The 20213-nt window shown below is 36.4% G+C and overlaps 1 pseudogene; it reads right to left on the bottom strand.

The window, feature by feature from the left end:
* Window positions 1-559: 559 nt before the first annotated feature.
* Window positions 560-1057, bottom strand: LOC101178837 (annotated as a pseudogene).
* Between the last annotated feature and the right edge of the window lie 19156 nt (window positions 1058-20213).

Below are 20213 nucleotides of genomic sequence, written 5' to 3'. Positions count from 1 at the left end.
TCTTTCTTTCTGTGTTATTGCATGGTTTGTCTTTATATGGAGGTCAGTACTCTTCTATTTGACTATGAATTGTTTTCTCATCTTTCTTCTTTCATAAGTGACTGCCAATCCTATTTCCCCATAGCTGACTATTAAATTATGTGATGCTACACTTCAGCAATACCATAGAATGATGCCCACCAGGTAACAATTAAGTGGTCTAACACTGATCTTACTCCTCCTGAACGCTTACCAAAGTCTCTGCAGGGAACAGTGACATTCAGGGGAAAGGATTGCTGGGAGGATGTACTTTCTATCCACTCTAGCAGTTACTCAGAAGAGTCCATTGCTGGATTCAGATGAGTATTCAAATTTACATCATTTTGACCTCAGGTAGAATTACTTTTTTGGAATTATAAGACATTTTAAAAGCCATATTATTCTTGTGGTTTTATATATTATAAGAATAATTCCCCCTCCAAATTATCTAGTCTCAATAAGTATATGTTGTCTGCAATCGTTTTCTTTTTTTTCTTTTTCAGCCCAGAGGTCCTTTATTATTATTTTTTTTTAACACCTATTATGCCATGAATTCATAGGGAATAGGTTCCAGCAGCTCAGGCTCCTTCCCACTGGTTCTCACAAAGTGTGCTTCTCTGGGTGGAGCAGGCTGGTGCTTTAGTTGAACCCAGGTACCTTTCTCTTTGGCTTCTTTCTTTTTCTGATCATTTTTCTTCACGCGTTTCAGGAAGCTATCTCAGCTCTTAGAGTGCTTAATGTGCTCAATACGCACATTAATTCTCTTGGCAAGAATCTTGCCCTTAACTTGTTTGTTTACAATGCCAACAGCATGCTGGGTAACATCGTAGACTCTTCCAGTTTTGCCATGGTAACACTTGTGGGGCATTCCTTTTTGAACAGTACCCATTCCCTTGATGTCTACAATATCACCTTTCTTACAGATTCGCATATACGTGGCCAAAGGAACAACTCCATGTTTTCTAAAAGGCCTAGAGAACATATATCGGGTGCCTCTCCTCTTTCCCTTTGTGTTTGTCATTTTGGTGGATTACTGGAAGATGCCAGTTCTGGCCGAAAGGCTGCAATTGTTTTCTTATTTTGTGAACTCTGAATCACATTCTTGATTATATTAATCCTCATTCTCTAATCAGTAGCTCACATGAATAGGAAAAGAAGGTCTAGGTTCTCTTGTTCTAGGTTAATCAGAAAAGAGCTTCTAAATTTTGTAAGAATTCTACAGATTCAGTGACCCAGGAAATCCTACCAGTCACTCTCAGGATAAAACAAACTGCTTTTGCTGCTTAGGAGAAGCTCAGTATGTGGTGAGGCTGGATGAGTCACATAATAATAAGTTTTATGTAAAGAGTGCTAGGGCGGTCACTAACTGTGTAGCATGGTTTCTGTGGGACACCCACTCCATGAATAGCCTTTCAAGATATAAAGGAATATAGTTTTCTTGAGTCAGCCTTCTGGCTCAAAGACAATCTCTCTGTCTTCACTTGAGCATAGATGTCCTCACTTAAGAATAAATGAGAACTTGCTGCTTATGCTGGAGTCAGTTCTTCTGACCATGTGTACCGGCTTCAAGTCCTCCTGTCCACTTGGAAGCACACTCTTGGCTAACAATCAGGTAAATCAGCTCTCCTGGCTCCTAACCTGCTGGAATTTCTCAATCAGAAATTCCAGCCCAGCTGCTCTCCTGATCATTTCCAAAACATAGTACCTTGGATCAACAAATGACATTTTTCATTTTAACCAATGCTCCTGAAAACACGATATTGAACCAGAATGTTGATATCATTAAAGTTAGTCAGTCGCATAGAACAAAGAAATCAATGGTGTCATTAAACCATAGATATATTGAAATTTGACATACCTTTCTTTTGTTACATAAATGGCAAAAATGCTATGGTTATATTTGAAGCCATTTATACTTTGAAATTTTAAAGATAAGAGAAACCCTTAGTAAGAGTAAGCTCTATGAATTTCATCACTACTGTCTCATCTCCATTTAATAAGAAAAAATTGACTCGAGGCAATTATCTACGTCCTGGACATATGCATACTTTGTCAAATTGAATAGAAAACAAAAGTAAGAAACTGGTATTTAATAATTGACAAGTAAGAGTTGAGGCCTAATAGATTTTTTTAAGCAAATGATGAAATCAGAATAAAATTCCATAACTGTATTTTAAAAATAACCTGTTGATAGAGGTAACCACTTGAAGAAACTTTCCATTACATAGAAATAGTGATGTGTCAATTTATATTGAATTATGAAAACAGATTAAAGTTAAAATGTAAAGTGCCAAGCTTGTCTTAGCATTAAAAAAAATTACACTGGCTTGTGGCCAAAACATTTGCCTCCCAAATGTCATCCTTAGACCAATTTTTTAAACACACTGTGATTGCCCCTCCCTCTTCTCAACTCCCAGCAGGCTAAAGGAGACCTCACATGGTCCCACACAGATTTAGACAGAGCAACTGCTCATTATCAATCAATGAACACAAACAAGTTGAAGACTGCTCAGCTCCCCCTTCTAAAGGTAAAGAGGCTTAAAGCCCCCAATGAGTTTATTATTCTGGGACTGAGATCGTCAAAGTCATTTGATTTTGACTTGCACAGTAGCCACAAAGGTTAAATTGAGGTTAAGTTTCCCAAACAAAATGGAAGCAATTAAACAGTTAAATGTTACTTTTTTTTTTTTCTTTTTTTGGTTTGGTTTTAAACCACAGATGAAAAAAAAATTATTAATGTAACCAAAACGTAAATTTTTATATATCTCTAAGTAATAAAGTGATACATAAGAAATTGTGTTTTATGCCTAATTATATGTTTCTATACATTAATTTTTCAAAAGAAATCACACACCAGTATAGTTTGTATATCTCCAGCAAGTAACTGATTATAAGATTTTCTCTTTGCAATATGATGTCTGAAGACTTCGGAAGTCTATAATTTTGGATTAGAGAGAAAGAAATCAGGCTTGTTGAAAAGTGGTAATAATATTTCATATGTTTCAGCATAGTCAGTTAGAAAGAATACCAGTCTCAGAGTAAAAAAAAAAAAAAAAAAAAAAAAACAGGATGCAACTGCTTCCCCTTCCTTAGGGCATTATGCAAGCACAGCCTATTTTATTTTATGTAAATAATTTTCATATTTTTTACCTCACTTGACTTCTGAAATAATTGTATAAGGCAGAGAGGTACTTGACAATTTTTTTTTTTTTTTAGAAAGGAATATCAGGAAGATGATGTAACTTGCCCAAGATGACATATTTAGTGTTTTAAGAGTTGGAACCAGACTCAAATGCACTGCTAATTCCACATATTACATGACATAAGACCTGGAATCATGGTTCTTTTAAGTATCATATAGTATTTGCTTTTATCTCTTTAAAAACGGGTGGCATTCCTAATGAATACATTTTTAGCACTGTAAACAATAGTTGACATACTATTTACTGAAACTTGTGTATATGAAAAATATATCTTAACCCATCATCATGGGGAACAGGAAAGCCAGATGTGTTTATTTTACCTGCATATATTGGCAAAAAGAAGTTAAATATGTATATATCTACATATATGTATCTACATATATGTAGATAGATAGATAGATAGATAGATAGATAGATAGATAGATAGACAGACAGACAGACAGACAGAGAGAGACTGTGACCAGCATGAATCTCCTCCTTACTAATTTCCTTTCCATCTTGGTCTTAATTGCTATTCTCAGAACAAATACTATCTACTTGAAGTTAATCTAAAAGTGTTTCAGTGTGGGTAAACACAAGTAGAGGGGCGGCGGGTTTGAAGAATGACCCTTTAAGAGATACTTTAGATTCTGGGCATCTCCAGATACAGTAGCTAAGGCAGGAACATGCCTCACTTGAGGAGCCAGAGGACTGGCGATCCAGCAGAGTTCAGAGAAGCACTTTATTCTTCTGAAACAGGGAAGCAAAAAGTTGAACTGCATGAAATATTGCATATGATTTGCCAAGCCTAGATACTCCCATGACTCTCATTCCTCATGAGGTTAGAACTTGTTCATAGACATCTAGTCAAATGTAGCCTTCCATTGACCCAGATCATGCCATGAGGGAAGAAGCAGTCTCTGAGGAGCAGTACGTTTCCTGTTCCTTGAAGCCTCACACTCCCTCATAGTGGGAACGCTGGGCTATTATGTCTTAAGGAACGTTTTTGTAGTTTCTCCTAGGCAGAGACCCTCCTAAAACACACTGTGTAATTTTAAAAAGAGAGAGAGGGAGGGAGGGAGGGAGGAACACAAGAGAGAGAGATCAAAAAGTGGAGTTGTTTTAGGTGATATGCTTAGCGAAAACCTTTTAACACTATAAACAATCACTGACGTGCTGTTTATTGAAACATGTATCTGAAAAAAATATTTTAACTCATAGATAATAGAGCTAAAAAAAAGCAGTTTTTATCACTAGGCAGAATAGACACATATTATAGAGGAACATAAATGTGTATCTGCTGACTCTCACAAAAAGACATGTGAATGCTCAGTTTATGATGAAATTATTTGCTTGACCACATGCCACAGCCTCCAAGCAAAAGGTTTTTTCCCAGTTCCCTTTTGCTGTGAAGTATTTGCATGCCAGGCATACAGCACATGTACAGGAGGGCTGCAGAAAGTACTTGTGCTTAATTTGTCAGAGTGGCATGGTCAAGAATTTGAAGTACCTTAAAAAAAATCCATTTTAATAATTTTCCCTCAAATAAATTATTAACAGCCATTTTAAAGGACAAGATAAAAGTTATTTGAAGAGAAAGCAGAGAATTGAGGGAAAATATCAACATGGGAAAACTATCTTTAAATATATTTTTTAAGCATTCATTATGTTTGTCATTTACTGGAAAGGAGACCACATATGCCAGTTTTTATACTGAAGCAATAAAGGTAGATCGTATGAATGATTATTTGTTTATGTATGCATTTATTTATTGGATGGTGACAAGGGAATGACTTCTTTATACTGCCCAACACAAAGCAGAATTATTCATGTTGAAAATATAAACATAAAATATAAACTATAAAAGAGCCTAGGTAGTCAAATCATGCAGATGTAATCCAGAAGGTAAATCATGCTTAAAGGACCTTGAAGAAATAATTTAAACTTATCACATATTTTACCTTCTAAACACTGAGTCATCACTGTCTGTAGTTTTTTAAGTTCTTCTAAGACTCATACTTTCAGGGCAGCAATACTCTTGTACTCTCTTCTGGACAACTACCAACAGCTACCAGGCGGTGGGTGGTCACTGGGGTAAGGGGAGTTACTATGGTTTATGCACTCTCCAGTGGATCATTGAGTTTATTAAATGAATTTTAGAAGCAGAAACAGCTATTTATTCTACATCTTGCAGATAATTTCCTTTTCTTCTTCTTCCTTTGTCTACCTGGCCAGTCAAAATGTTTTGCTGTAAATATTGGGAAGTTGTGTTACTCTTTATTGGCTTAACCCTTCTTAACCAAAGGTTTTATTTTCTTTAAAATTTTAATAACATTTTTCCCAATTACATATGTTATCCATACCAACTTTATGATAACTGTTAACTAGAAACAGACAGAGAGGGAGCCTACTTTTTATATTGTTATTTTTTCAATTTTTCTAAAAACTAGAAAATATGATAGACTAGAACCAAATATGACAATATGTTAATCTTGATGCTGAATACATGGATGTGTGCTATACATATTCTGTGAAGTTGAAGTAGTTATATTTTAAAAAATTGTAAAGCTAATAAAACTTCATGATAAAACCACTAGAGATTAAAAATAAGAAAACGAATTCACCTACATAACTGCCATGCAGAATTAGCTATTATAAAAATTGGATAAGTCTTTCTGTGCTTGCTTTTTTAATGTACCTTCTCATATTCTTCTTGGTTTGTTTTACTGCCACAAATTTTTATATACTGATATCAAATATCAATCTGATATTTTACTTTTTTCTTAGACTTTTAGATTTCACCACTAAAAACATTTTTGATGTCATTAATGACACTTAAAAACCATGATTTATAATCATGTCATCCCTTTGTATTACATTATATCATTTTGCAATAATTATAAATGTATTCTCATATTGTTAAGCTCTGCTTTTATTTCAGTCATTTTCTACTATAAATAGCTCTGTGAAAAATAACCTTGTATAAATCATTCTGATGACTCCCTTAAGACTAATTTTTAAAAATTAAATTACAGAGCCAAAAGCACACACTTATAGTTCATTGTACATGTATACATACCAAACTATTTTCTAGGATGATATAGTTTGTCCTCCCATGAGAAGAGGATGCTAGTATTTAAATTTTATACCCTCATCTATACTGAAAAAAAAAAGAGAGTTTGAGAATTTTGACAAGTTAGTAGCAATTATTAGTTCATTTGCATTTATATGATTGCTTTTCATTTTGGATATATAATATACATGTATATTTTATCTCTTGAATTTCTTATTTCAGAGATTGTGTCACTATATATAACCTCTGCCTTATTTTAATGTGGGGGTGTTACTTATTTTTTATATGTTGAAATTATTAAACCTTTTTAATGTTTTTAGCAAAACCATATGAACAGTTTATATTTCATTTTATTTTTGACATACGTAAGTTTAAGATTTTATGTTGTCAAGTGCATTTTTAAACCATTTTTCCACTGGTTTTATGCTTGGAAAGTCCTTATTTTAATTTTCTGGCGCTGCTGTAACAAATTACTACAAATTTAGTGACTTAAAACAATGAAATTTTATTCCTGGGCAAGATGGCCTAATAGGAACAGCTCCCATCAGCAGCTCCCAGCAAGACCAACGCAGAAGGCAGGTGATTTCTGCATTTCCAACTGAGTGTAAACAAAGCCACCAGGAAGTTCAGACTGGGCGGAGCCCACCGCTCTGCCACAAAGCCCACTGTAGCCAGACTGCCTCTCTAGATTCCTCCTCCCCAGGAAGGGCATTTCTGAAAGAAAGGCAGCAGCCCCAGTCAGGGGCTTACAGATAAAACTCCCATCTCCCTGGGACAGAGTACCTGGGGGAAGGGGCGGCTGTGGGCACATCTGTAGCCGACTCAAACGTTCCTGCCTGCCGGCTCTGAAGAAAGCAGCGGATCTCCCAGCACAGTGCTTGAGCTCTGCTAAGGGACGGACTGCCTCCTCAAGTGGATCCCTGACCCCCATGGCTCCTGACTGAGAGATACCTCCCAGCAGGGATAGACAGACACCTCGCATGGTAGAGCTCCAGCTGGCATCTTGTGGGTGTCCTTCTGGGACAAAGCTTCCAGAGGAAGGAACAAGCAGCAATCTTTGCTGTTCTGCAGCCTCCACTGGTGCTACCCAGGCAAACAGGGTCTGGAGGACCTCCAGCAAACTCTAGCAGACCTGCAGCAGAGGGGCCTGACTATTAGAAGGAAAACTAACAAACAGAAGGTGGGTAATAACAAACTCCTCCAAGCTAAAGAAGCGTGTTCTAACCCAATGCAAGGAAGCTAAGAAACTTGAAAAACGGTTAGAGGAATTGCTAACTAGTATAACCAGTTTAGAGAAGAGCATAAATGACCTGATGAAGCCCAAAAACACAGCACAAGAACTTCATGAAGCATACACAAGTATCAATAGCCAAATCGATCAAGTGGAAGAAAGGATCTCAGAGATTGAATATCAACTTAATGAAATAAAGTGTGAAGACAAGACTAGAGAAAAAAGAATGAAAAGGAACGAACAAAGCCTCCAAGAAATATGGGATTATGTGAAAAGATCAAACCTATATTTGATTGGTGTACCTGAAACTGATGGGGAGAATGGAACCAAGTTGGAAAACACTCTTAAGGATATTATCCAGGAGAACTTCCCTAACCTAGCAATACAGGCCAACATTCAAATTCAAGAAATACAGCGAACACCACAAAGATATTCCTCGAGAAGAGCAACCTCCAGACACGTAATCATCAGATTCACCAAGGATGAAATGAAGGAAAAAATGGTAACGGCAGCCAGAGAGAAAGGTCGGGTTACCCATAAAGGGAAGCCCATCAGACTAAGAGTGGATCTCTCTGCAGAAACCCTAGGATCCAGAAGCAAGTGAGGGCCAATATTCAACATTCTTAAAGCAAAGAATTTTCAACCTGGAATTTCATATCTAACCAAACTAAGCTTCATAAACAAAGGAGAAATACAATCCTTTACAGACTAGCAAATGCTGAGAGAAGAAAATCACCACCAGGCCTGCCTTACAAGAGCTCCTGAAGGAAGCACTAAATATGGAAAAGAAAAACCAGTAACAGCCACTAAAAAAACACAAAATTGTAAAGACTATTGAGGCTATGAAGGAACTGCATCAACTAATGGGCAAAATAACCAGCTAGCATAATGACGACAAGATTAAATTCGCACATAATATTAACCTTAAATGTAAACATGCTAAATGCCCCAATTAAAAGACACAGACTGGAAATTGGATAAAGAGTTAAGTCGTTTCTGTGTGCTGTATTTAAGAAACTCATCTCGTGTGCAAAGACACACATAGACTCAAAATAAAGGGATGGAGGAATATTTACCAAGCAAATGGAAAGCAAAAACTGCAGGGGTTGCAATCCTAGTCTCTGATAAAACAGACTTTAAACCAACAAAGAACAAAAAAGACAAAGACGGGCATTACATAGTGGTAAAGGGATCAATGCAACAAGAAGAGCTAACTATCCCAAACATATATGCACCCAATACAGGAGCACCCAGACTCATAAAGCAAGTTCTTAGAGACCTACAAGGAGACTTAGTCTCCCACACAGTAATAGTGGGAGACTTTAACAAACAGAAGGTGGGTAATAACAAACTCCTCTGAGCTAAAGAAGCATGTTCTAACCCAATGCAAGGAAGCTAAGAAACTTGAAAAACGGTTAGAGGAATTGCTAACTAGAATAACCAGTTTAGAGAAGAACATAAATGATCAATTTATGATCAATTCCATTGATCAATATTAGATCAATGAGACAGAAAATTAACAAGGATATTCAGGACTTGAACTCAGCTCTGGACCAAGGGAACCTATAGACAGCTACAGAACTCTCCACCCCAAATCAACAGAATATACATTCTTCTCAGCACCACATCACATTTATTCTAAAATTGACTACATTATTGGAAGTAAAACACTCCTCAGCAAATGCAAAAGAACAGAAATCATAACAGTCTCTCAGACCACAGTGTAAACAAGTTAGAACTCAAGATTAAGAAACTCACTCAAAACCACACAACTACGTGGAAACTGAACAACCTGCTCCTGAGTGGCTACTGGGTAAATAAAGAAATTAAGACAGAAATAAATAAGTTCTTTGAAACCAATGACAACAAAGACACAAAGTGCCAGAATCTCTGGGATACAGCTAAAGCAGTGTTTAGAGGGAAATTTATAACACTAAATATCCACAGGAGAAAGCAGGAAAGATCTAAAACTGAAACCCTAACATCACAATTAAAAGAACTAGAGAAGCAAGAGCAAACAAATTCAAAAGCTAGCAGAAGACAAGAAATAACTACAATCAGAGCAGAACTGAAGGAGATAGAGACACGAAAAACCCTTCACAAAAAAAATCAGTGAATCCAGGAGCTGGTTTTTTGCAAAGATTAACAAAATAGATAGACCACTAGACAGACTAATAAAGAAGAAAAGAGAGAAGGATCAAATAGACACAATAAAAAATGATAAAGGGGAGATCACCACTGATCCCACAGAAATACAAACTATCATCAAAGAATACTATAAACACCTCTACGCAAATAAACTAGAAAGTCTAGAAGAAATGGATAAATTCCTGGACAAATACACCCACCCAAGACTAAACCAGGAAGAAGTCGAATACTTGAATGGACCAATAACAAGTTCTGAAACTCAGGCAGTAATTAATAGCCTACGAACAAAAAGTCCCAGGACCAGACAGATTCACAGCCGAATTCTACCAGAGTTACAAAGAGTAGCTGGGACCATTCATTGTGAAACTATTCCAAACAATAGAAAAAGAGGGACTCCTCCTTAACGCATTTTATGAGGCCAGCATCATCCTGATACCAAAACCTGGCAGAGACACAACAAAAAAAGAAAATTTCAGGCCAATATCCCTGATGAACATCGATATGAAAATCTTCAATAAAATACTAACCGAATCCAGCAGCACATCAAAAAGCTTATTCACCACGATCAAGTTGGCTTCATCCCTGGGATGCAAGCCTGCTTCAACATACACAAATCAATAAATATAATCCAATCAATAAACATAATCCATCACATAAACAGAACCAATGACAAAAACCACACAATTATCTCAATAGATGCAGAAAAGGCCTTGAATAAAATTCAACACCCCTTCAGGCTAAAAACTCTCAATAAACTAGGTATTGATAGAACATATCTCAAAATAATAAGAGCTATTTATGACAAACCCATAGCCCATATCATTCTGAATGGGCAAAAGCTGGAAGCATTCCCTTTGAATATCAGCCCAAGACAAGGATTCCCTCTCTTACCACTCCTATTCAACATAGTATTGGAAGTTCTGGCCAGGGCAATCAAGCAAGAGAAAGAAACATAGGGTATTCAAGGGATATTCAAGTAGAAAGAGAGGAAGTCAAATTGTCTCTGTTTGCAGATGACATAATTGTATATTTAGAAAACCCCATCGTCCAGCCCAAAATCACCTTAAGCAAATAAGCAACTTCAGCAAAGTCTCAGGATACAAAGTCAGTGTGCAAAAATCACAAGCATTCCTATACCAATAATAGACAAAGAGCCAAATCATGAGTGAACTCCCATTCACAATTGCTACAAAGATAATTAAATACCAGGAATATAACTCACAAGGGATGTGAAGGACCTTTTCAAGGAGAATTACAAACCTCTGCTCAAGGAAATAAGAGAGGACACAAACAAATGGAAAAACATTCCATGCTCATAGACAGAAAGAATCAATATCGTGAAAACGGCCATACTGCCCAAACACATGTATAGATTCAATACTATCCCTATCAAGCTACCATTGACTTTCTTAACAGAATTAGAAAAAAACTACTTTAAATTTCATCCGAAACCAAGAAAGAGCCCGTATAGCCAAGACAATCCTAAGCAAAAAGAACAAAGCTGGAGGCATCATGCTACCTGACTTGAAACTATACTACAAGGCCACAGTAACCAAAACAGCATGGTATTGGTACCAAAACAGCATGGTATTGGTACCAAAACAGATATATAGACCAATGGAACAGGACAGAGGCCTCAGAAATAATGCCACACCTCTACAACCATCTGATCTTTGACAAACCTGACAAAAACAAGTAATGGAGAAAAGATTCCCTATTTAATAAATGCTTTTGGGAAAACTGGCTAGCCATATGCAGAAAACTGAAAATGAACCCCTACCTTACACCTTATACAAAAATTAACTCAAGATGGATTAAAGACTTAAACGTAAGACCTGAAACCATAAAAACCCTAGAAGAAAACCTAGGCAATACCATTCAGGGCATAGGCATGGGCAAAGACTTCATGACTAAAATACTAAAAGCAATGGGAACAATAGCCAAAATGGACAAACGGGATCTAATTAAACTAAAGAGCTTCTGCACAGCAAACAAACAAACAAAACACAAACAAACAAAAAAACTGTCATCAGAGTGAGCAGGCAACCTACAGAATAGGAGAAAATTTTTGTGATCTATCCATCTGACAAAGCCTTAATATCCAGAATCTACAAGGAACTTAAACAAATTTACAAGAAACAAATAAACAACTCCATCAAAAAGTGAGCCAAGGATATTAACAGACACTTCTCAAAAGAAGACATTTATGTGGTCAATAAACATATGAAAAAAAGCTCATCATCACTGGTCATTAGAGAAATGCAAATCAAAACCATAATGAGATACAATCTCATGCTGTTAGAATGGTGATTATTAAAAAGTCATGAAACAACAGATGCTGGAGAAGATGTAGAGAAATAGGAATGCTTTTACACTGTTGGTGGTGTAAATTAGTTCAACCATTTTGGAAGACAGTATGGCGATTCCTCGAGGATGTAGAACCAGAAATACCATTTGACCCAGCAACCCCATTACTGGGTATATACGCAAAGGATTATAAATCATTCTACTATAAAGGCACAAGCACATGTATGTTTATTGAAGCACTGTTCACAATAGCAAAGACTTGGAACCAACCCAAACACCCATCAACGATAGACTGGATAAAGAAAATGTGGCACACATAGACCATGGAATACTATGCAGCCATAAAAAAGGATGAATTCATGTTCTTTGAAGGGACATGGATGAAGCTAGAAACCATTATTCTCAGCAAACTAACACAGGAACAGTAAACCAAACACAGCATGTTCTCACTCATAAGTGGGAGTTGAACAATGAGAACACATGGACCCAGGGAGGGGGACATCACACACAGGGGCCTGTCAGGGGGTGGTGAGCTAGAGGGTGCTAGCATTAGGAGAAACACCTAATGTAGATGACAGGTTGATGAGTGCAGCAAACCACCATGGTACGTGTATACCTATGTAACAAACCTGCCCACTCTGCACATGTTCAGCATTAGTACCACTGGATCCAATCAATGTGTTAGCCGTCCCATGCTTCTTCGCGAGGCTCTAAGGGAGAATCTCTTCCTTGCCTTTTCCAGTTTCTGAATTTATCTTCCCTCGCTTGTGGCCCTTTCCTCAAGTCAGCAATGTAACATCTTCAAATCTTTCTTTCTACTTCCATCTTCCATGGCCTTGGCTTTCTGGGTATATGCCCAATCCCCCCGCCCTCTCTCTTATAAGGACATTTGTGATGACATTTAGGGCCCAAACAGGGATAACAAGAAATTTCTTTATCTCAAGATCCTTAACTTAATCATATCTGCAAAACTTCACAGGTTCCAGGCATTAAAGATCTTTGAGTGGCCGTTATTCAACCTACTAAAATCTTCTTTTAAAAATTATGTATAACAAGTTAAATATTTGCTTATGTATTTTTAAGACTTCTTATAAATCTCTCTCCCATCTTTTCTTTACGCTCCATTTGAATATACTATATCTAGACTAGTTTTGGTCTTAGTTTTAAAATATTTACAAGTAGTATAATTTCTTTTGGGATCCTACAGACCAACTTGGGTATAAATTGGTAATTTGAAACACTTAAAAATTTATAGGATACTGTGGCATTATAGTTATATATATTGCTTTTTTTTTTTTTTTTTTTTTGAGACGGAGTCTTGCTGTGTCCCCCAGGTTGGAGTGCAGTGGCACGATCTCGGCTCACTGCAAGCTCCGCCTCCTGGGTTCACGCCATTCTCCTGCCTCAGCCTCCCGAGTAGCTGGGACTACAGGCGCCCGCCAACATGCCCGGCTAATTTTTTGTATTTTTAGTAGAAACGGGGTTTCACCGTGTTAGCCAAGATGGTCTCGATCTCCTGACCTCGTGATCCACCCGTCTTGGCCTCCCAAAGTGCTGGGATTACAGGCGTGAGCCACCGCACCCGGCTATATATATTGCTTTTAATTAAAACATTCTTCTAACATTAGTCAGACCAATGAAATAATAGAAAATATTAATCTGCCATACTGCATCACACCTTAATATTTATTTGGGACAGGTAAATTTTTTATGACCTCTTTATTTCAAATCAGAATATTCTTTGACTAGACTCACAGTGACAGTAATAAATGTGTATGCATCTATAATATTCACAAAATCAGTTTCATTAAGATCGTCTCCAAAGATGGTAAAAATTAGTATGTGGTTTATCTTTAAGTCCTAGGTCCTCTAATTTAGTGTATCAGATCATTTTATTCTTAAAAATATGTTAGAAAAATTACAGTTGTTTTTTTACGATCCAATTTCTAAACTATAAAAAGAAATTGCTACCTATAAAATATAATTGGCACTGCATTTTTAGTCAGAAAGATAACCAGATGCTTTAAAAATGCATTCATTATACAAGACTCTCAAAAATTGTTCTGTAATTATTCCCTCAAGTAACAGTTCCAGTATTTCTAAAACATTATTTATTACCCATGTCTTCCATTTCTCTTTCATATTTGGGTGTCAAATGAGTATGCCACTTGGCCACAAAAAGTGGATTACTTACAGAGTATTTAGTGAGTACAATTGCCCATGGGCAAAATATTAAATTTATTTTCAACAAAAGCCTTTGCTTGATTGTTTTAGGTAAAACGCCTAATGTTTTACAAATCAAAAAATAATTTCCTTATGAGAATTAAACTTTGGAATAAGTAGATAACTAAAAAACTATTAATTTTTTAAATGCTTGGTTTTACCTAAAGCAAATATTCACAGTTGCACAATCATGAAATCTTGCAGACTATTCTGAAATACGTTAATGTATTATTTTTATTTTTAAAAACTTAATATTAGCATTATGATATAATTATTTTTGGTCTACATTCTTTAAGTTTTTGGGTTTGCTACATGGCTTTAAATCATTGTAGTTTTTGGCCAGCCGTGGTGGCTCAGGCCTGTAATCCCAGTACTTTGAGAGGCCAAGGCGGGCGGATTGCCTGAGGTCAGGAGTTCGAGACCCGTCTGGCTAACATGGTGAAACCCTGCCTCTACTAAAACCATAAAAAAATTAGCCAGCTGTGATGGCGTGCTCCTGTAGTCCCAGCTACCCGAGAGGCTGAGGCAGGGGAATTGCTTGAACCAGGGAAGTGGAGATTGTGGTGAGCTGAGATCATGCCACCATACTCCAGCCTGGGCAACAGAGCATGACTCCGTCTCAAAAAAAAAAAAAAAAAAAAAAATTATTGTAGTTTTCATGATACAGTTGAAAGAGAGAGATGCCTACATGTGCACTTTTGCAAACAGTTTTGTATATGGAATGAATTATTTAAAATTGTTTTAGAAAACAACTATTGCAGAAAGGCTTTCTTCCATCTCTATATTTACTTGTAAAAATTAAGTTAATATTATGTATGAGTGATTATCAGTAATTTATTCATAAGCTATTATTTCTCCTCACTCCATTCTTTAAACCACAAGTTTGGAGGAAGCCGATTTAAATACATTAATAAAAATTAAGTGGTATAGACTTTCACTGTGCATACTATAGATTATTCACTGTCCTGTACTCAAGTTCAGTTGAAAATTGGTTATTCCGCCAGGCACAGTGGCTCAATCCTTTAATCCCAGCACTTTGGGAGGCTGAGGCAGGCGGATCACCTGAGGTCAGGAGTTCAAGGCCAGCCTGGCCAACTTGGTGAAATCTTGTCTCTACTAAAAATACAAAAATTAGCCGGGTGTGGTGGTGGGCACCTGTAATCCTAGATACCTGGGAGGCTCAGGCAGGAGGATCCCTTGAACCTGGGAGGCAGAGGTTGCTGTGAGCCAAGATCACACTGCACTCCAGTCTGGGTGACAGAGACTCCATCTAAAGAAAAAAAAAAAAAAAAATTGAATATCCCTCTGGGGCACTCTCATCTACTGTTCCCCAAAACACCCATACTCCACCAAATCTGGCTTCCTTAGTACTTCCAGTACAGCCTTGCTATTCCTCCATAGAGATGGTGGCCTATGATAGTACTGTCTTCTTTTTATGGTTAAGTTTGCTGTTAGGACTTCAGTCAACAGGAATTCCCACACTAATCTGCATTCTCACAGAATTTTTTAAAGGCATTCCTGAAGTATGTTTCTATTAATTGGTTGCATCTGGGTCTCAGCACAGTATGTTAACTATAGTAAACCATAGTGACTAAAGGCATAAACTACCGAGCAGGATGTATGTTCTGCGATTGAAACTCAGCTCAGATTTCATGAATCACTCATGAAACTCAGTGATTTCATGAATCACCCTTTGCTGGGTGATTAATGTTAAGAAGTTATTTGGTCACATCATGCGTCAGTTCCCTTATCTATATAATAAAGACAATAATAGTATCTATCTTGTCACAGTATAAGAGACGATAATGTAAACCACTTAGAAAAATGGGTGGTATGGGCCGGGCGCGGTGGCTCACGCTTGTAATCCCAGCACTTTGGGAGGCCGAGGCGGGCGGATCACAAGGTCAGGAGATCAAGACCACGGTGAAACCCCGTCTCTACTAAAAATACAAAAAATTAGCCGGGCGTGGTGGCAGGCGCCTGTAGTCCCAGCTACTCGGAGAGGCTGAGGCAGGAGAATGGCGTGAACCCGGGAGGCGGAGCTTGCAGTGAGCCGAGATCGCACCACTGCACTCCAGCCTGGGCGACAGAGCGAGACTCCGTCTCAAAAAAAAAAAAAAAGAAAGAAAGAAAAACGGGTGGTATGTTGTAAGCATTTAATATTACTTTTGTTTGTCCTCCCATACCTCACATCTCCTTCCCTTCTTCTCTTCCTTCTTCTTTTTTTCTTGATTATGAACTTCTTAAAGACATTTTCTCTAATACTATGTCTTGTATGTTGTATTAACTCAATGAGTAATAAGTTTGAGTAAGATAATGAGTGGCTAATTGCTTAATAATGAAATTTACTTGTTGATATAAACTATCTCAAATCTTAATCTTAAATTTGGTAAGTTAGACTTTGGTTGCTAAGAAGTTGGTGCTCAGAAATTCACTTACCTACATATGTTTGTCTTTTCCTTAACTCTGGGATAAATTAAACACATTTTGTTTTCAGCATCATCAGTTTCTTCCTACACTTAGTTGCTAATTACGATTCAGGTGTTAATTATTTTAAAAATATATTTTCACTATTAATGTCAGGCATTGCTTTTCCCGATTTATTTGGTCTTTTTAAATTTTAGAATGCAAGTTTAACTTCCTTCCCTTCCTAACGCAGTTAAATTTATTTTAAATAGAATATATATGATATTGCTGTAGGTATATCAGTTACTGCCATTTTTTTCCAGGTAATTAACACAATCTATCCTTTTTAAGACCTCTGCTTTGAGGGTATTCACAATCATGAAGGTGACTCACATATAGAATTAACTGAAATACTTTCTACCTCAGATGTGCACTCCATAAACGACAGGGGAAGATAAATTTGTTCAAGGTATTGAAAGATAACACACTTGAATTGGTTTTGATAGACTGAGGCAAAACGATCAAGAGGGTAGGGAAAAATCAATAATTACCTGTATTCCAAGTGAATTTCAAACTCTTTCTATATCAAATTAATATCATAGATGGAAAAGTCTTGCTCTTAGGAGAATGGGATTAGTCATTAGTGACTAATAGAGTATTTGCGAGATAAAGATAAACTATGCATGGAAAAGGAAGTTAAACAGGAAGATTGCAATAACATCTTGGAGGAAGGGCCTGAAATGCCAAGCTAATGTTTTAGTAATGTTCATTTTCTCTTGCAAAGAGAGGCAATCATATTCAGAATTTTAGCGAATTAATACTGATGACTGTATAACTGAAGGGAGAGTTAGAAACTTCTGTTAGGAGGTTATATTGGATATCTAGGATAGAAGTGATTAATGTCCAAATTAGGCTAGTATAACTGGGAGCATAAAGGAAATAACACCTCATCTGAAACTTTACTTCATTCGGCCACTGACAAATATGTGATAGGCACATAATCAATACGGATGTGGTGACTAGCTAAAAGACAGGAGGAAGAGGAAGTTCAAGAAAACTGAAATTTTTAACCCAAGCAAAGGAGAGTGGCCGGTGGTGCACAGGTGAATTGAAGGCATAGGGGAAAGTTTGGAAGAGAAACAAATGAATTCTAATTTGCACCTATGCAATTTGAGGTGACATCAGGCTTGTTTTGTGCAGTAAACAGTAGCCAATTAAGCATGTGCCTTTGATGTTTTGATAATGATTTGAGAATCATCCAGTGAGGTTGATATTTTAAGTTGTGGGAGGAAAATAGATTAGTTAAAAGTGTGTAGGGTGAAAAGGAATGCACCCTAAACATGGGGCCTTAGGAAACATCTGTTCTTAGGGGCCAAGTGAAGGAAAATAAACTGGTGAAAGAGCTTGAGATGCAATGGCATAAAGTATGGTCTAAAGTAGCTATGTTTTCATGAAGACAGTGTACTCGACCATGTTAGAGTTCTCTTTGTTGCCCAAGAATAGAGGGTACTTGGGTTGGATAATAAGCTCATTGATAATTGGTCTTTATGAGAACCATTTTAGTAGAATAGTTAGAGTGAGGAAAGTAGATTCTAGTTTGTTTGGACACAAAATGGTGAAGAGGAATTAAGAATTAAGACAATTATACCCAAACGACTTTTTAAAAAAATTAATAGCATTTACTATATCATTTTTCTTATTCCAATAATATTTATTCATGCAGGTATTTCAAGTAATATTGAAAATGTGGAGAAGAAAATAAAGAAATATAGAAGAAACAATAATATCAAAAGTAATCAAAATTTCAATACCAGAAATCAATAATTATTGATAATCCAGCTAACATTTTTCCAAACTACAAAATACATACAATTACTCACATACAAGATACTTATAAATGATTGCATATATTAAATATAAAGTCATGTATATAATCATATGTATAATACCAGTTTATCTTTCATTTCACTTAGTAATACAGAAAAATATCTTCTCATTATTAATATAATATGCAATTAATGAATGCATACTAGTCTACTAAACTTACATAGTTTATTTAACAAGTTCAATAACAACTGAAAAAATACATATTTGTACACACATCTGATATTTGTCTTTGGATAATTTGCTAATTATGGCCTTCCTGTTTTAAAGAATTTATTTTTAAATCATTTTCCTATATATTACCAAATGCCCCTTCAGAACGTTTCCATGAAGTTGCGCTCTAGGCAAGTTGATGTAAAAGTTTCCCCTTATGCCACAAGCAGAGTAAAAATGCAGGAAAACAGCATTGGGATATTAACTGATATTAGTTAGAATTCATCTGTAATAGATAAAATTACCTTTGTTATTTGACCTTCTCCAACGATGCTCAGTACTCAGTAACGAAACTACAAAAGATTACCCTAGATTTGAAAATTGAAATGGCACACACACATGGCAGGCAGAAGGTCAGAATGAGTAATTAGTAAATCTACAGATATATAAAATAAATAATGAAACTGCCTGCTATTAAATGTAAAAGGAATAAGTCTGCAGTGAGTGTCAGGGCTGGAATGGAGGAGATAAAACTTATAAGAATAGAAAAAGTCAAGAGAAACATACGGGTAAAATAAAAATTGAGGTCTTTGGAGTTGAAGACGCCCAAGCACAACAAGGCTATGGTTCAAAGCCTCCTCAATTTGAATGTTAAGAACCAGAGCAAGAAGGGTAATCAAAGAATATTGTGATCACAGCAGACTTAGATCAATGAGGAAAAGAGAAGAACCCCATGTAGTAGAGAGATAAAGACAAATCAATGTAAAGAAGGCAGCATAACTAAATAGCATGTGTGTCAAAAGTAGAAAAGTTACTGATAAATGATACCAGGGCAATGGTCTCAACGTGGCAGCGAGGATTAGGAGAACACTAGCCTCTTCATGAGCATGAGTGTGGAAGGGTTTTAGGGTAAATAGCACCACCAGAATAAGGTCAGGTTTTGGTTCAGGTGAGAAAGTGGGGACTTTATTCTAGGAAAAGATTAGGTTGTAGGATTTTTAAAGTCTTTAAAAGATCCAGAATTTAGCTAGAAGCAATTCCAGTTTAGAAGTAGAGAATGAGAACAAATGATGTAATGGCCATCACTAACACCCCCCATCCCCCTTAAAACAATGTATTTACTTTTTATGCAGGTTCCTATTGACATCTTATATTGTATTATGGTTTTGAGGTTATCATTATAATAAACAAATGAACAAATATTTATTCATTATTATAAGTAATAACTACTAATTGTGGTTCTAAAATACTTTATAAAAATAAGCCTTTTTTTTTTTTTTTTTTAGTATAGAGCATCGGTTAGATTCACATGGTAGTCAAAATATTGTACATATATTATTAATTCCATTTATCTCAGGCATTTGAAGAGCCAGTTAATGTTGCATTTCTACCAGGGCTCTATGCTTCACCAGAAGCACTGCTATGTCTTTGCATGGCAAAATATGCCAGACATTGTTTGGCCACTCAGTAAATACAGTAAAGGTATTTCTTTCAAAGTATTTTTTCCCTTGATTTAGTCAAACTGAATTGAAAACAGTAGGAAGAATCTACTCAGTTAACAGTAAGTGTTCAGGGAATGAGACAGCAC

The sequence above is a fragment of the Nomascus leucogenys genome, chromosome 11 (genome assembly GCF_006542625.1).
Source record: "Nomascus leucogenys isolate Asia chromosome 11, Asia_NLE_v1, whole genome shotgun sequence".
In the NCBI taxonomy this organism is placed as follows: domain Eukaryota; kingdom Metazoa; phylum Chordata; class Mammalia; order Primates; family Hylobatidae; genus Nomascus; species Nomascus leucogenys.
The sequence above is the reverse complement of the archived record's forward strand: the minus strand, read 5'-3'. Positions and strand labels throughout refer to the sequence as shown.